Source organism: Triturus cristatus, chromosome 6 (genome assembly GCF_964204655.1).
Source record: "Triturus cristatus chromosome 6, aTriCri1.1, whole genome shotgun sequence".
NCBI classification, from domain to species: Eukaryota; Metazoa; Chordata; class Amphibia; order Caudata; family Salamandridae; genus Triturus; species Triturus cristatus.
This window is the reverse complement of record NC_140589.1, coordinates 1,902,526,829-1,902,540,549: the sequence shown is the minus strand read 5'-3', so window position 1 is coordinate 1,902,540,549 and position 13,721 is coordinate 1,902,526,829. Positions and strand designations below refer to the sequence as shown.

General features: G+C 57.7%; 1 protein-coding gene across 1 annotated transcript in view; it reads left to right on the top strand.

Annotated features, from left to right (window-relative positions):
* The first annotated feature begins 211 nt into the window (after positions 1-211).
* LOC146822379 (uncharacterized) overlaps positions 212-13,721 on the top strand; it is a 76,112-nt gene continuing 62,602 nt past the window's right edge. The window contains exon 1 of the mRNA XM_085613466.1: positions 212-269. The gene's annotated coding sequence lies outside the window, so the exon portion shown is untranslated. The remainder of the gene's footprint in view (positions 270-13,721) is intronic.

Here is a 13,721-nt window from a genome sequence, read left to right as displayed (position 1 = left end):
TGTCGCGATAGCATCCCTGACGTGACACGCGTGCGCGTCAGGTCACGTAGATTCAGCCCCAATAAATATGACGTCACGCATGCACTTCGGCAGAAGCGCCACGGCAGCGGAGACGGAGCCAACACCACCACACTTGTCCCGAGTCTTTATTCGACCACGTGTGTCTGGCCTGCACAGCAAGGGTCTCTAGCAATAGCCCGACGACACCACAGATGCCAGCCAGGGAGTTACTTTCATCCCGAAGTGCTGCGCCGTGTGATCTGCTGCAGGTGAGTTGTCGGTGTGGGAGGACTGGAGCTGGGGAAGGTACTGAGTGAGAGGGGTTTTGTTCCCCCCTTCTGTCTGCGATGTAATTGTGGCGTAAGGGCCTGATCTGCCAACTCTGGAGCTGGGAGAGCAGGTTGGAGTTTCGGCGTCTGTTCCATCTCCTGTGATTTTGGGCAAATCGCTTACTCTCCCCCTAATAAAAATGAATGTACCATTGTGTAATGTAACTGGTTCTCGTGGCGGCTGGTATTAAGGGGCGGAGGCGGCGTTGCCTTACCTACGGAGAAAACGAATGGGTTTCAAAGGGGGCGATAATGAATTGTCCCAGGGCGCGGTGAGCGGAGCGGCATTGAGGGCAAGGGTCAGGGCAGGGCAGGGTGGCAGACAGTGGCCTGAGTGCAGGGGGGGGGTAACACTTGCCGCACGCACTCCTTCTCATTTCTGGCCCGGGAGTGGCTCTCCCTTTAGTGTGTTTGGCCGCAGCTCCTCTTTCCGGCAGGGCTGGGTTTGTTGCCGGAAGAAGGCGCCCGCAGCCCTGGTTTCAAAGGACACGACACCGGTGCAGGTGCGCCTTTTCCCTTATCTGAACCCCAGGACTCGGCAGACCTGCTGTTAAAGGTCGGACCCTGAGTCCGGAGCCCCTCACTGCACACGAGAGCCCCTCACTGCACACAATCTACCTAGGAGCCCCTCACTGCACACGAGAGCCCCTCACTGCACACGATCTACCCAGGAGTCCCTCACTGCACTCGAGCCCCTCACTGCACATGAGAGCCCCTCACTGCACATGATCTATTCAGGAGCCCCTCACTGCACACGATCTACCCAGGAGCCCCTCAGTGCACACGAGAACCCCTCACTGCACACAATCGATTCAGGAGCCCCTCACTGCACACGATCTACCCAGGAGCCCCTCAGTGCACACGATCTACCCAGGAGCCCCTCACTGCACACAATCTACCCAGGAGCCCCTCACTGCACACAGGAGCCCCTCACTGCACACAATCTACCCAGGAGCCCCTCACTGCACTCGAGCCCCTCACTGCACACGAGAGCCCCTCACTGCACATGATCTACCCAGGAGCCCCTCACTGCACACAATCTACCCAGGAGCCCCTCAGTGCACAAAAGAGCCCCTCACTGCACACGATCTACCCAGGAGCCCCTCACTGCACACAATCTACCCAGGAGCCCCTCACTGCACACAAGAGCCCCTCACTGCACACGATCTACCCAGGAGCCCCTCACTGCACACGATCTACCCAGGAGCCCCTCACTGCACACGAGAGACCCTCACTGCACATGATCTGTTCAGGAGCCCCTCACTGCACACGATCTGTTATGGAGCCCCTCACTGCACACGAGAGCCCCTCACTGTACATGATCTATTCAGGAGCCCCTCACTGCACACGAGAGCCCCTCACTTGACACGATCTATTCAGGAGCCACTCACTGCACACGAGAGCCCCTCACTGCACATGATCTATTCAGGAGCCCCTCACTGCACACGATCTGTTCAGGAGCCTGGTTTCAAAGAACACGACACCGGTGCAGGTGCGCCTTTTCCCTTACCTGAACCCCAGGACTCGGCAGACCTGCTGTTAAAGGTCGGACCCGGAGTCCGGAGCCCCTCACTGCACACGAGAGCCCCTCACTGCACACAATCTACCCAGGAGCCCCTCACTGCACACAAGAGCCCCTCACTGCACACGATCTACCCAGGAGTCCCTCATTGCACTCGAGCCCCTCACTGCACATGAGAGCCCCTCACTGCACATGATCTATTCAGGAGCCCCTCACTGCACACGATCTACCCAGGAGCCCCTCAGTGCACACGAGAACCCCTCACTGCACACAATCTATTCAGGAGCCCCTCAGTGCACACGATCTACCCAGGAGCCCCTCAGTGCACACGATCTACCCAGGAGCCCCTCACTGCACACAATCTACCCAGGAGCCCCTCACTGCACACAAGAGCCCCTCACTGCACACAATCTACCCAGGAGCCCCTCACTGCACTCGAGCCCCTCACTGCACACGAGAGCCCCTCACTGCACATGATCTATTCAGGAGCCCCTCACTGCACACAATCTACCCAGGAGCCCCTCAGTGCACACAAGAGCCCCTCACTGCACACGATCTACCCAGGAGCCCCTCACTGCACACAATCTACCCAGGAGCCCCTCACTGCACACAAGAGCCCCTCACTGCACACGATCTACCCAGGAGCCCCTCACTGCACACAAGAGTCCCTTACTGCACACGATCTACCCAGGAGCCCCTCACTGCACACTATCTACCCAGGAGCCCCAAACTGCACACGAGAGCCCCTCACTCCACACGATCTGTTAAGGAGCCTGTTGGAAAGGCGTTCGCCAGAGGGGGGTTCGATGCCCGTCTTGCCCACCCCTTTGACCCACCTCTTCCCCGTAGGCCGAACTAGGCGCGCACACCCTGATATACACTACGAACAGAGTGACACCACACGTATTCTTTGTAGGACGATAGGTTCTTTTATCAATGATTTACACGGGATCTTTAGGATCCAAGATGCAAGTAGTACAGCAGTGGCACAAAGTACCACAAATCGTTCGTGGGGAATGGGGGTAGCGGGACAGTCTTTCAAGATAGTGTCTCTGCGAAATACCCTGCAGATAGCTCACAATCCTCGAGCTGGAGGGTGTCGATTCTCTGGGCGTTCTCTTACCGAGTCGTCCTCAAGGGGAGCGCCGCGAGTCTCTCAGCAGGCACAGGTGGTCGGAGTTCGGGAGCCGCGATTCCGTCAGCAAGGCTCAGATGGTTCAATAGCTGGGGGCCGCGAGTCACTCAGCAGGCCCAGGTGGTTCAGTGCTCGGGAGCCGCGACCTCGTCAGCAGGGCTCAGATGGTTCAATAGCAAGAGGCCGCGAGTCACTTAGCAGGCCCAGGTGGTTCAGTGCTCGGGAGCCGCGACCTCGTCAGCAGGGCTCAGATGGTTCAATAGCAAGAGGCCGCGAGTCACTCAGCAGGCCCAGGTGATTTCAGCGTTCAGGAGCCGCGACAGCGTCAGCAGGCTCGGATGGTTCCAGGTCTTCTCTACCTTCGTTTCTCCGGCACCCCTTGTTATACTCCGCTTGCTCTTTGAAGTCCGGGGTCCTCGCAGAGGGGGGCTGGGGTGACGGAGGGGGTTCGGCGGGATTTCCTGCCGCTCACTTCTTTGGTCTTTTCAGGTGGGTCGGGGAGGGACCCCAGACGCTCGGCAGGGGAGGCGCCTGCTCCCCAGGGGCCTGGTGGCCGATCGAGTCTTCCCGGGGAAGGCGACCCGAGGTGTGACTGGGCTGGCGCCTTTGGGTCTGGCTCGAGGGTTCCCGCTCCCTCCGTCGGTGTGAGACCGGCCTCACGGCGTGGCCCTCTCCATCATCCAGCCAACCTGCAACCACCCTCAAGACACGACACCTCCGACTACGGCCGCCCCAGCCACCCCCGATCCGCGGGCCGGCCAGAGGCCTGACAGACTCAACACCCTACCACGCATGCCCAACCGAGGGAGCGGGAACCCTCGAGCCAGACCCAGACGCGCCAGCCCAGTCACACCTCGGGTCGCCTTCCCCGGGAGGACTCAATCGGCCACCAGGCCCCTGGGGAGCAGGCGCCTCCCCTACCGAGCGTCTGGGGTCCCTCCCAGACCCACCTGAAAAGACCAAAGAAGTGAGCGGCAGGAAATCCCGCCCAACCCCCTCCGTCACCCCAGTCCCCCCTCTGCGAGCACTCCGGACTTCAAAGAACCAGCGGAGTATAACAAGGGGTGCCGGAGAAACAAGGACAGAGAAGACCTGGAACATCTGAGCCTGCTGACGCTGTCGCGGCTCCTGAACACTGAAGTCACCTGGGCCTGCTGAGTGACTCGCGGCCCCTTGCTATTGAACCATCTGAGCCCTGCGGACAAGGTCGCGGCTCCCGAACACTGAACCACCTAGGCCTGCTGAGTCACTCGCGGCCCCCAGCTATTGAACCATCTGAGCCCTGCTGACGGAATCGCGGCTCCCGAACTCCGACGACTTGTGCCTGCTGAGAGACTCGCGGCGCTCCCCATGAGGACGACTCGGTAAGAGATCGCCCAGAGACACAACACCCTCCAGCTCGAGGATTGTGAGCTTCCGCAGGGTATTTCGCAGAGACACTATCTTGAAAGACTGTCCCGCTACCCCCATTCCCCCCGACTGATTTGTGGTACGTTGTGCCACTGCTGTACTACTTGCCTTTTGGATCATAAAGATCCCTTGAAATCATCGATAAAAGAACCTATCGTCCTACAAAGAATACGTGTGGTGTCACTTTGTTCGTAGTGCATCTCAGGGTGTGCGCGCCTGGTTCGGCTTACTGGGGAGAGGTGGGTCGAAGGGGTGGGCAAGACGTGTATCGAACCCCCCTCCGGCGAACGCCTTTCCAACATTTGGTGGCAGACGACGGGATCCGAGCTGACACCGAAAGAGAGCGTGCAGTGAACGACTGACGCACTACCAAACAGAGATGGGAGGAGAAACCTCCCTGGGTGCCGCAGGTACCGAAGTAAGCTCACCGTTCCGAGAGGATCAATTGTACTATTACACGCATAGAGAATTAAAACAGTTTTGCAAAGACCTTGGCATCGCTACCACCGGACTAAGCACAAAGGAAGACTTCCAGAAAGTACTGAAAGCCTGGGTCGAGACGGGGGCGCCCCCGACCCAAACGGAAGGGGATTCTACCTATGAACCACCAAGCATCCCGGCGAGAAACAACGGGCCAGAGGGGAATCTGTCCCCCGAGGAACTAGCGGACCGAGAGAGAAGCCGCAACCACGAACTTGAACTGGCAAAACTAAAAATCGAGGGAGAGATAAAACTGGCAGAGAAGAAGTTAGCCGTCGAGCAGTTACGGCTACAAGGGGAACTCAAAGAGAAGAGACTCCAAAGGGAGCACGACGAAAAGAAACTCCAGCTAGAACATGAACGCGGCCTGAAGGAGATTGAGTGGCGGGCTAGAAACGAAAAGTCGCAGCCACCCGGGAATCCACCGTCCGCTCCCACCGGGGAAACCAAAGTTCACATCCCCAAGGATGTGGTAAAGGAGTATTATAAGAACGATGATATCCAGCAGTGGTTTAAGGCCTACGAAGTCGCCATGACCTCTCACCGAGTCCCGCAAAAGGATTGGGGGGCTGGCCTATGGGGCCGGTTCTTAAGCGAAGGAAGTGACACTCTGCTAGATCTGCCCTCCACGGTCATGAACTCCTACAGCCACATGAAGGAAGCCCTCGTGGGCCGGTACGGACTCACCCCCGAAATGTACCGACAACGGTTCCGAGATTGCAAGAAGATACCGGGCACCACGTGGGTAGAATACGTGAACTTTTACAGCCGAGCCTTGGACGGGTGGATCAAGGGCAGCAAGGTCTCCACCTTCGAAGAACTGTTCGATCTGATTGCCTGGGAACATTTAGCGGCCAATTGCTTTATAGAACTGCGCCAGCATCTCCTGGACAGTAAACTCACCGACCCTCGGAAGCTGGCCGCTGAGGCTGATCGTTGGGTAAACATCCGGGCCACCCGGGGCCCCGTGGGGGACTACGGCCGCCACAGTCAGGGTCCCCCCCGCCAGAGGGGCGGAGGGAACCACGGCCGACCAAGAGACTTCCCCGGGGGGTCCTCAACCAGCCCCCCCAGCAGTCCACCAGCGGCGGGTTCGGGACCGTCCCCAGCAAGCACCGGAGCCCCAGGACGACCAGGTCCACGAGCTAGGATCACCTGCTTCCGCTGCCAGCAGCCCGGACACTACGCCAATGTCCCACAGTGTCCCCAGTATCAGCGAACCACAACGACCAACCCCACGGCCCGGCAGATGGCCTCCGTGGCTCTGGGGGAAGAGATGGAAGACTCAGAGGAATGGGAACCGGCGGCCATGGCCCTGGTCTCCCTTGGTGATCGAGAAATGGTCCCCGTGACACCCTTGCCCGCCAACACAGAAAAGTACCGACAGCGGGTGACCATCAATGGCCACCGAGTCGAGGGCCTTCGCGACACCGGGGCGAGTGTCACCGCGGTCCACCGCAGCCTAATTTCAGAAGACCAGATCCTAACCGGGGCCCTCTGTCCGGTCGTATCCTCCGACAATTCTGAGAGCCTCTGCCAGATGGCGCTGGTGCCCTTCGAGTGGGGAGGGGTCTCCGGAGAACTGAAGGTAGCGGTCCGGACCTCGCAGCCCGTAGACTGCCTCCTGGGCAACGACCTGGAGAGTTCCCCGTGGGGGCAAGTGGAACGAAGAGCCCACCTGGAGATGATGGGCCTACCCGAATGGGTCTGCGCCACCACGCGCTCCATGACCGCACGAGTGCCTCCCTCTAAGGGCGGTGAAGCCCTCTTACCGAACACTATCCCCGAGAACCGGGACCCCCTCCCAGAAGCATACAACCCTCCTTCCGAGGGAGAAGGAGACACTAACTCAGGGGAAGGACCGGAACCTTCCGCCCCAGAGGCCCCGACGGAACTCGAAGAACTGCCCGAGTTGGCCCAGTGGCGCTGCGAAGGGGGGCCCTCCCACGAAGAGTTCTGCCAGGAATAGACCACCTGCCCCTCCCTCGAGGGACTAAGACAACAAGCAGAAGCCCAGGCCACCGGTGACCGAACTGGAACCCATTGGATCTATTGGGACAATGGCCTCCTATACAGCGAGCAAAAGTCCGCCGAGCTAGGCGCAGCACGAGTACTGGTGGTACCCCTGCGGTTCCGGAGCCTCCTCCTGGGCCTGGCCCACGATGTACCCTTGACAGGACACTTAGGCCAAGACAAGACATACCAGCGATTGGTGACCCACTTCTATTGGCCCCAGATGCGAGCGAATGTAGAAGCACACTGCAAGTCCTGCCTCACGTGCCAGGGCAGTGGGAAGAGTGGCGGAAAACGCAAAGCTCCCTTACAACCGTTCCCCGTTGTGAGTACCCCGTTTGAGCGGGTCGGCATCGACATCGTGGGACCCCTGGATCCGAAGACCGCCCAGGGCCACAGATTCATCCTTGTCCTGGTGGACCATGCCACCCGCTACCCCGAGGCCATCCCCCTCCGCACCGTGACGGCTCCCGTGGTGGGCCGGGCTCTCATGGGGATCTTCTCCCGTGTCGGATTTCCCCGCGAGGTTGTGAGTGATCGCGGCACTAACTTTATATCCCGCTACATGAAGTCCCTGTGGCAGCAGTGCGGAGTCACGTATAAGTTCACGACCCCCTACCACCCCCAGGGCAACGGCCTAGTGGAACGCTTCAACCGAACCCTGAAGGGAATGATCCTGGGCCTCGAAGAGCCCCTGCGCCGGAAATGGGACGTCCTACTCCCTTGCCTCCTGTTCGCATCCCGAGAAGTCCCCCAAAAGTCTCTGGGGTTCAGCCCCTTCGAACTGCTGTACGGACATCCCGTCCGAGGGCCCCTGAGCCTGGTCAAAGAGGGCTGGGAGACAAGCCCCCGGGGGACACCCCCTGACGTGTTCCGCTACATCCTGGCGCTCCGCAACCAGACGAGGAAGTTTAGAGAACTTGCAGAGGCTAACCTCGAGGCCAGCCAAGAAGAAATGAAGCGCTGGTATGACCAGAACGCCACCCTGGTCGAGTTCCAGCCGGGCCAGCAGGTTTGGGTCATGGCTCCGGTGAAACCCTGCGCCCTACAAGACAAATGGACTGGTCCCTTCAAGGTGGTCGAGCGGAAGAGCCAGGTCACGTATCTGGTCGACGTACAGTCCCCACGGAACCCCCTCCGGGTCCTCCACGTGAACCGTCTCAAGCCCCACTCTGTAAGGACGGAACTAAGTTTGCTACTGGCCACCGATGATGGGGCGGAAGAAGACACCGAACCCCTGCCCGATCTCCTGTGCACGAAAGAACTGGACGGTTCCGTGGAGGGGGTGAAACTGTCGGCCACCCTCACTCCCCAGCAGGCCGACGACTGCCGCCAGCTGCTCAGACAATTCGCAGACCTCTTCTCTCTCATTCCAAGGGTTACCGACTGGTGTGTCCACGATGTGGACACCGGCGACAGCCCGCCTGTGAGACACCGAGCCTACCGGGTGCCTGACCGGGTCCGCACCTGCATCAAGACCCAGGTACAGAAGATGCTCACCCTGGGAGTAATCGAACCCTCCGACAGCCCCTGGGCCAGCCCGGTGGTTCTGCTCCTGAAGGCGGCTTCCCCAGGGGTCGCCCCCGAACTAAGATTCTGTGTGGACTATCGGGGGCTCAATGCGGTCACCCGCGCAGACGCTCACCCTATTCCCCGAGCCGACGAGCTCATCGACCGCCTGGGGGCCGCCCGGTTCCTCAGCACTTCCGACCTGACCTGCGGATACTGGCAGATTGCTCTCACGGAAGGAGCGAAAGAGCGCTCTGCCTTCTCCACGCCAGATGGCCACTACCGCTACAAGGTCATGCCGTTCGGGATGAAAAACGCCCCAGCCACGTTCCAGCGGTTGGTGAACAAGGTCCTGGCCGGACTCGAGGAGTTCAGCGCAGCGTACCTTGACGACATCGCTGTATTCAGCTCTCAATGGCACGAGCATCTCCAGCACCTCCGACAAGTACTAATGGCCCTGCGCCAAGCCGGACTAACCGTGAAGGCCAGCAAATGCCAGCTCGGGCAAGGTTCCGTGGTCTACCTGGGGCATCAGGTGGGCAGCGGCCAGGTCGCCCCTCTCCAGCCGAAGATTGACGCCATCAAGTCCTGGGAGCCCCCCACCACGCAGACAGATGTTCGGGCCTTCCTGGGCCTTACGGGGTACTACCGGAGGTTCATTAAAAATTATGGTAGTATCGCAGGGCCCCTCACGGAGTTGACCTCCAAAAAGCTTCCGCAGAAGGTGCAGTGGACCACCCCGTGCCAGCAGGCGTTCGACGCCTTGAAGACCACCATGTGCACCGCTCCCGTACTCAAGGCCCCCGACTACTCCCAAGAGTTTGTGGTCCAGACCTATGCATCCGAACACGGCATCGGGCCGTGCTCTCGCAGTTCGACGACAAGGGCATTGATCAGCCCATAGCCTTCATCAGCCGAAGGCTGCTGCCGAGAGAGCATCGTTGGAGTACTATAGAGCGAGAGACCTTTGCCGTAGTCTGGGCCCTCAAGAAACTGCGGCCCTACTTGTTCGGAACCCATTTTCGAGTACAGACGGACTACCCGGCCCTTGCAGTGGCTAATGCGGATGAGGGGGGAGAACCCCAAGCTACTACGATGGTCCATCTCTCTCCCAGGGATGAATTTTACTGTCGAACATCGCCCCGGGACGGATCATGCCAACGCCGACGGCCTGTCCCGGTTCTTCCGCTTCGGCGAGGAGAACCCCCCAGTGGATGGGTAGTTCTCCACGCCTTTCAGCTGGGGGGGACGCGTGTGAGACCGGCCTCACAGCATGGCCCTCTCCATCATCCAGCCAACCTGCAACCACCCTCAAGACACGACACCTCCGACTCCGGCCGCCCCAGCCACTCCCGATCCGCGGGCCGGCCAGAGGCCTGACAGACTCAACACCCTACCATGCATGCCCAACCGAGGGAGCGGGAACCCTCGAGCCAGACCCAGAGGCGCCAGCCCAGTCACTTAAATCAATGAGGACATTGTTCCCTGTTGGCGGTGAAACAAAAATAACGATCACCTGCTCAACATAGGTAGAGATAGAAGAAAGAGTGTAAAAGGAGGGGGGGGAGAGAGGAGGAGAGGGGGGTAGAGGGAAGATGAAAAGAGGCAGAGAGAAATTTCCCCGGTCTCAAGGATCCAATCCCGAAGGGGAGGACTCTATGTAGCCTCTCGTTAGCCCTCACACACCCCGAGGGATGTCTTGCTTCATCATTGGGCTTGTTGTTGCTCCTCATCGGGCCGGCGCTGCAATGCCCGACGGTCCCCCGAAGGGTCTCTTTATCGGAGGTCTTTTAAAGAGAAAAGCCGTAAGGTGAATGCGGGTATGTGGGCTAAAAAGTTGTGAGGTGGATCCGAGAGGTAGGTGGTTGCGTGCGTGCAAGGTGTGTGAGATAAAAATGCCTAGGGGTGTCCAAAAAGTGAACTTTAATATTATGGAGCCTCTGGCAAAGTAAAAAGACCAAAAGGTCACGGGGTCACTAATCAGCGCAAGGTGCTAATGTGACTTTAGTAAAAGGTCGACATGTTTCACGCCTAAAAATGCCCGAGCGGGTCAGTGGCGTTTCATCAGGACCAAAGAAGAGTGAAAGGTTGTGCACGGTGAAGACGGGGGTGCCAGAGATTGGAAGGGTAACCCACGTCTAAAAAGAGGTTAAAAGTGGTACGGGGCTGCGGGGTACAATGACCTGGTCAGCAAGGACAAGAAGAGCGTACCAAACTAGTGTAACCTGTAGGGGAAATAAACGGGAGGGGAAAAAAAGGGGGGTGGAGAAGGGGTAGGTAGGGATTGGGAAAGAAGGGGAGTCGAGGAAGGAGGGAGGGGTGACAAACACACATGAATGGTTTAGACAGAACTGGTACATATAATCAGTCACAGTTTCACGAGAGAACACAGCGAGGATCTGTCTGTGACCCCGAATACCATTCGCTTAGAGATAGTGAGGTCACCCCGGTGACCATGTCAACAACAACGTACATAGGTGACGTGTCAGGCGTCCAACATCAGTGTCAGACACATTCAGCTAATTCAATGGGAGAGTGTTGCCCATGGGTTGAGGAGCGGTGCAGGGCGGGATCCAAACAGTTATAGAAAAAAATATATACTTATATATCTCAACATACATGCTGGAGTCGAAGAGAAAATAAGTGAGGTGGCAGTAGTAGCGCAAAAATGAGCGGCACACTGTGCGTGAATAGAACCCAGACATTGATAATCTATGTAAGAGATCTTAGTACAGTGGTCGAACAGTACAAACACACCACAGAGCAAGGTTACGGATCCACTGAACTCATGTGGAATGGGTCAGAGCAGAACCTGAAAGGTCAGACAGCGAGCGAACACTCTGTTTACGTATCACTAGATAAATACAGAGTGCGTGTGCCAAATTACATAAAGACATGAAAACACATACAACTGGTATAACGAAGAGCAAGGGGCCCCCCATCCTTACCCTCGTGTTTCTGAAAAGGGCTTCCTAGGTTCCGCCGAGGCTACCAGCGCCCTATTTGCGGAAGGGACCAAACAGAGTGTAAAGAGGTTAAGGGCGGGGACCCTACGTAAGGGTGGGCTGTGCATACACGATAGTCCAGCATCTCCCTGGTGGTTCCTGCCTGATAGTACTTACGGTTGCGTCGGGGGCCAGCTCAGTCAGCACCTACCCTCTGCCAGCGGCTGCCTGGAGATAGTGTTGGTCGCAAGTAGGTTTCCATTTAAGGCGTCGGAAAAGGGAGTGAACCACTTCCTGCTCGAGGGCCGGGGGAGGTGCGCGTGCAGTTTCTAGCGCATGCGTGGGCGAGTGTGTCCTGGGGTGTGCGCATGCGCAGAGTGAAGATTAGGAGCAAGCGGAGTGCGCATGCGATATTGATTCCACATAGTGCCCCGCTCGTAGGTGGTTTGCGCAAGTGTGATTCTAAAGGGCTCGTGAGCCCTAGCGGTGCCCCGGGTAGAGCCACAGATGGATAGAGTGGCGTGTACGGATAACCCGGACAGGAAGTGTCCTGGGGTGTGGTGCACAATACATCCTTGGTACCCACATAAAAAATGGTCTATGTCGCGGATAAAGGAGGAGGGTGAGGGGCGGTGAAGAAATAATATAAAAACACTGAGGGGACCACGGGCTCCTACTCCTGGGCAGCTCCTAAGTAAAGAGCCAGAGGGATCATACAGATACACAGGTGTAGGGAAAAGTGCCCACCCGGCCAAAAGGTTGTATAGATGCTTGGTTACAGTTCCCCCCAGTGTATCTCATCATTTGCTCAAGTTTAAAGAAATGTGCCCGCCGGAGCGCCGGTGTGTGTAAGTTGTTAGTTACAGTTCCACCCAGGGTATCTCATCATTAAGTCCTTGCGTGTTAGTACGGAGACGGAACACCCAACGTTGTTCCTGGCGTAATAAGGCTTGAGCATTCCAGAAGGGTCTGGACTCTAATATGGTCCATGTAAGTTGTTCGCTGGTATGCCCATGGTCAAGGAAGTGGTTGGTGAGTTTCGTGGCTGTCCGTCCTCGACGGATAGTACTCTTGTGTTCGCTGATGCGGATTTTAATAGGACGTGTGGTCATGCCGACATACCTAAGACCACATGGGCATGTGATGAGGTAGACGCAGTTCTTGGTGTTGCAATTAGTGTGTCCTCGTTGTTCCCATGTAAAGTTCTCCAGAGTGAGCTGCTTACTGTGCGTAGTCGTAGAACAAGCGTGGCAGTTCCCACATGGATAGTGGCCTGACACAGGGGTCAAGTTCCACAATGTGTTGTTGGGTTGGTCCTGTCTACGTTGTAGTGGTCGTGTGTTGACCAGTCTGTCACGTAGGTTAGCTGTTCTTTTAAATGCGAAACGTGGTAGTTCTAGATCCAGTGTGTCGGTGTTCAAAATCTTCCAATTCCGTTTTATGATTTGTTTGATTTTGTTGGACTGGGGTGTAAAAGTGGTCACGCATGTGATGGACTCACTGGGTATCTTGGTTCTGGTTTCCAAAAGTGTGTCCCTATGGTTATTTTGGGCTCTTTTTCTTGCGTGTCTGACTACCCTCTTGGGGTAGTGTCTGTCCAGGAGGTTTTTCTCAAGGTTATTTGCTTCGTTCTCATAATCCTGACTGGTTGAGCAATTCCGTCGTATGCGCAGGAATTGTCCGTACGGGAGATTCTCCCGGAGGGCTTTGGGGTGGTGACTGTTAAAGTCAAGGAGGCTGTTACGGTCCGTCGGTTTTTTGTGTAGTGTGGTCCTCAGGGTGCCGTCCTCGAGGATGATCAAGAGATCCAGAGGCCTGACAGACTCAACACCCTACCACGCATGCCCAACCGAGGGAGCGGGAACCCTCGAGCCAGACCCAGAGGCGCCAGCCCAGTCACACCTCGGGTCGCCTTCCCCGGGAGGACTCAATCGGCCACCAGGCCCCTGGGGAGCAGGCGCCTCCCCTACCGAGCGTCTGGGGTCCCTCCCAGACCCACCTTAAAAGACCAAAGAAGTGAGCGGCAGGAAATCCCGCCGAACCCCCTCCGTCACCCCAGTCCCCCCTCTGCGAGCACTCCGGACTTCAAAGAACCAGCGGAGTATAACAAGGGGTGTCGGAGAAACAAGGACAGAGAAGACCTGGAACCATCTGAGCCTGCTGACGCTGTCGCGGCTCCTGAACGCTGAAGTCACCTGGGCCTGCTGAGTGACTCGCGGCCCCTTGCTATTGAACTATCTGAGCCCTGCGGACGAGGTCGCGGCTCCCGAACACTGAACCACCTAGGCCTGCTGAGTGACTCGCGGCCCCCAGCTATTGAACCATCTGAGCCCTGCTGACGGAATCGCGGCTCCTGAACTCCGACCACCTGTGCCTGC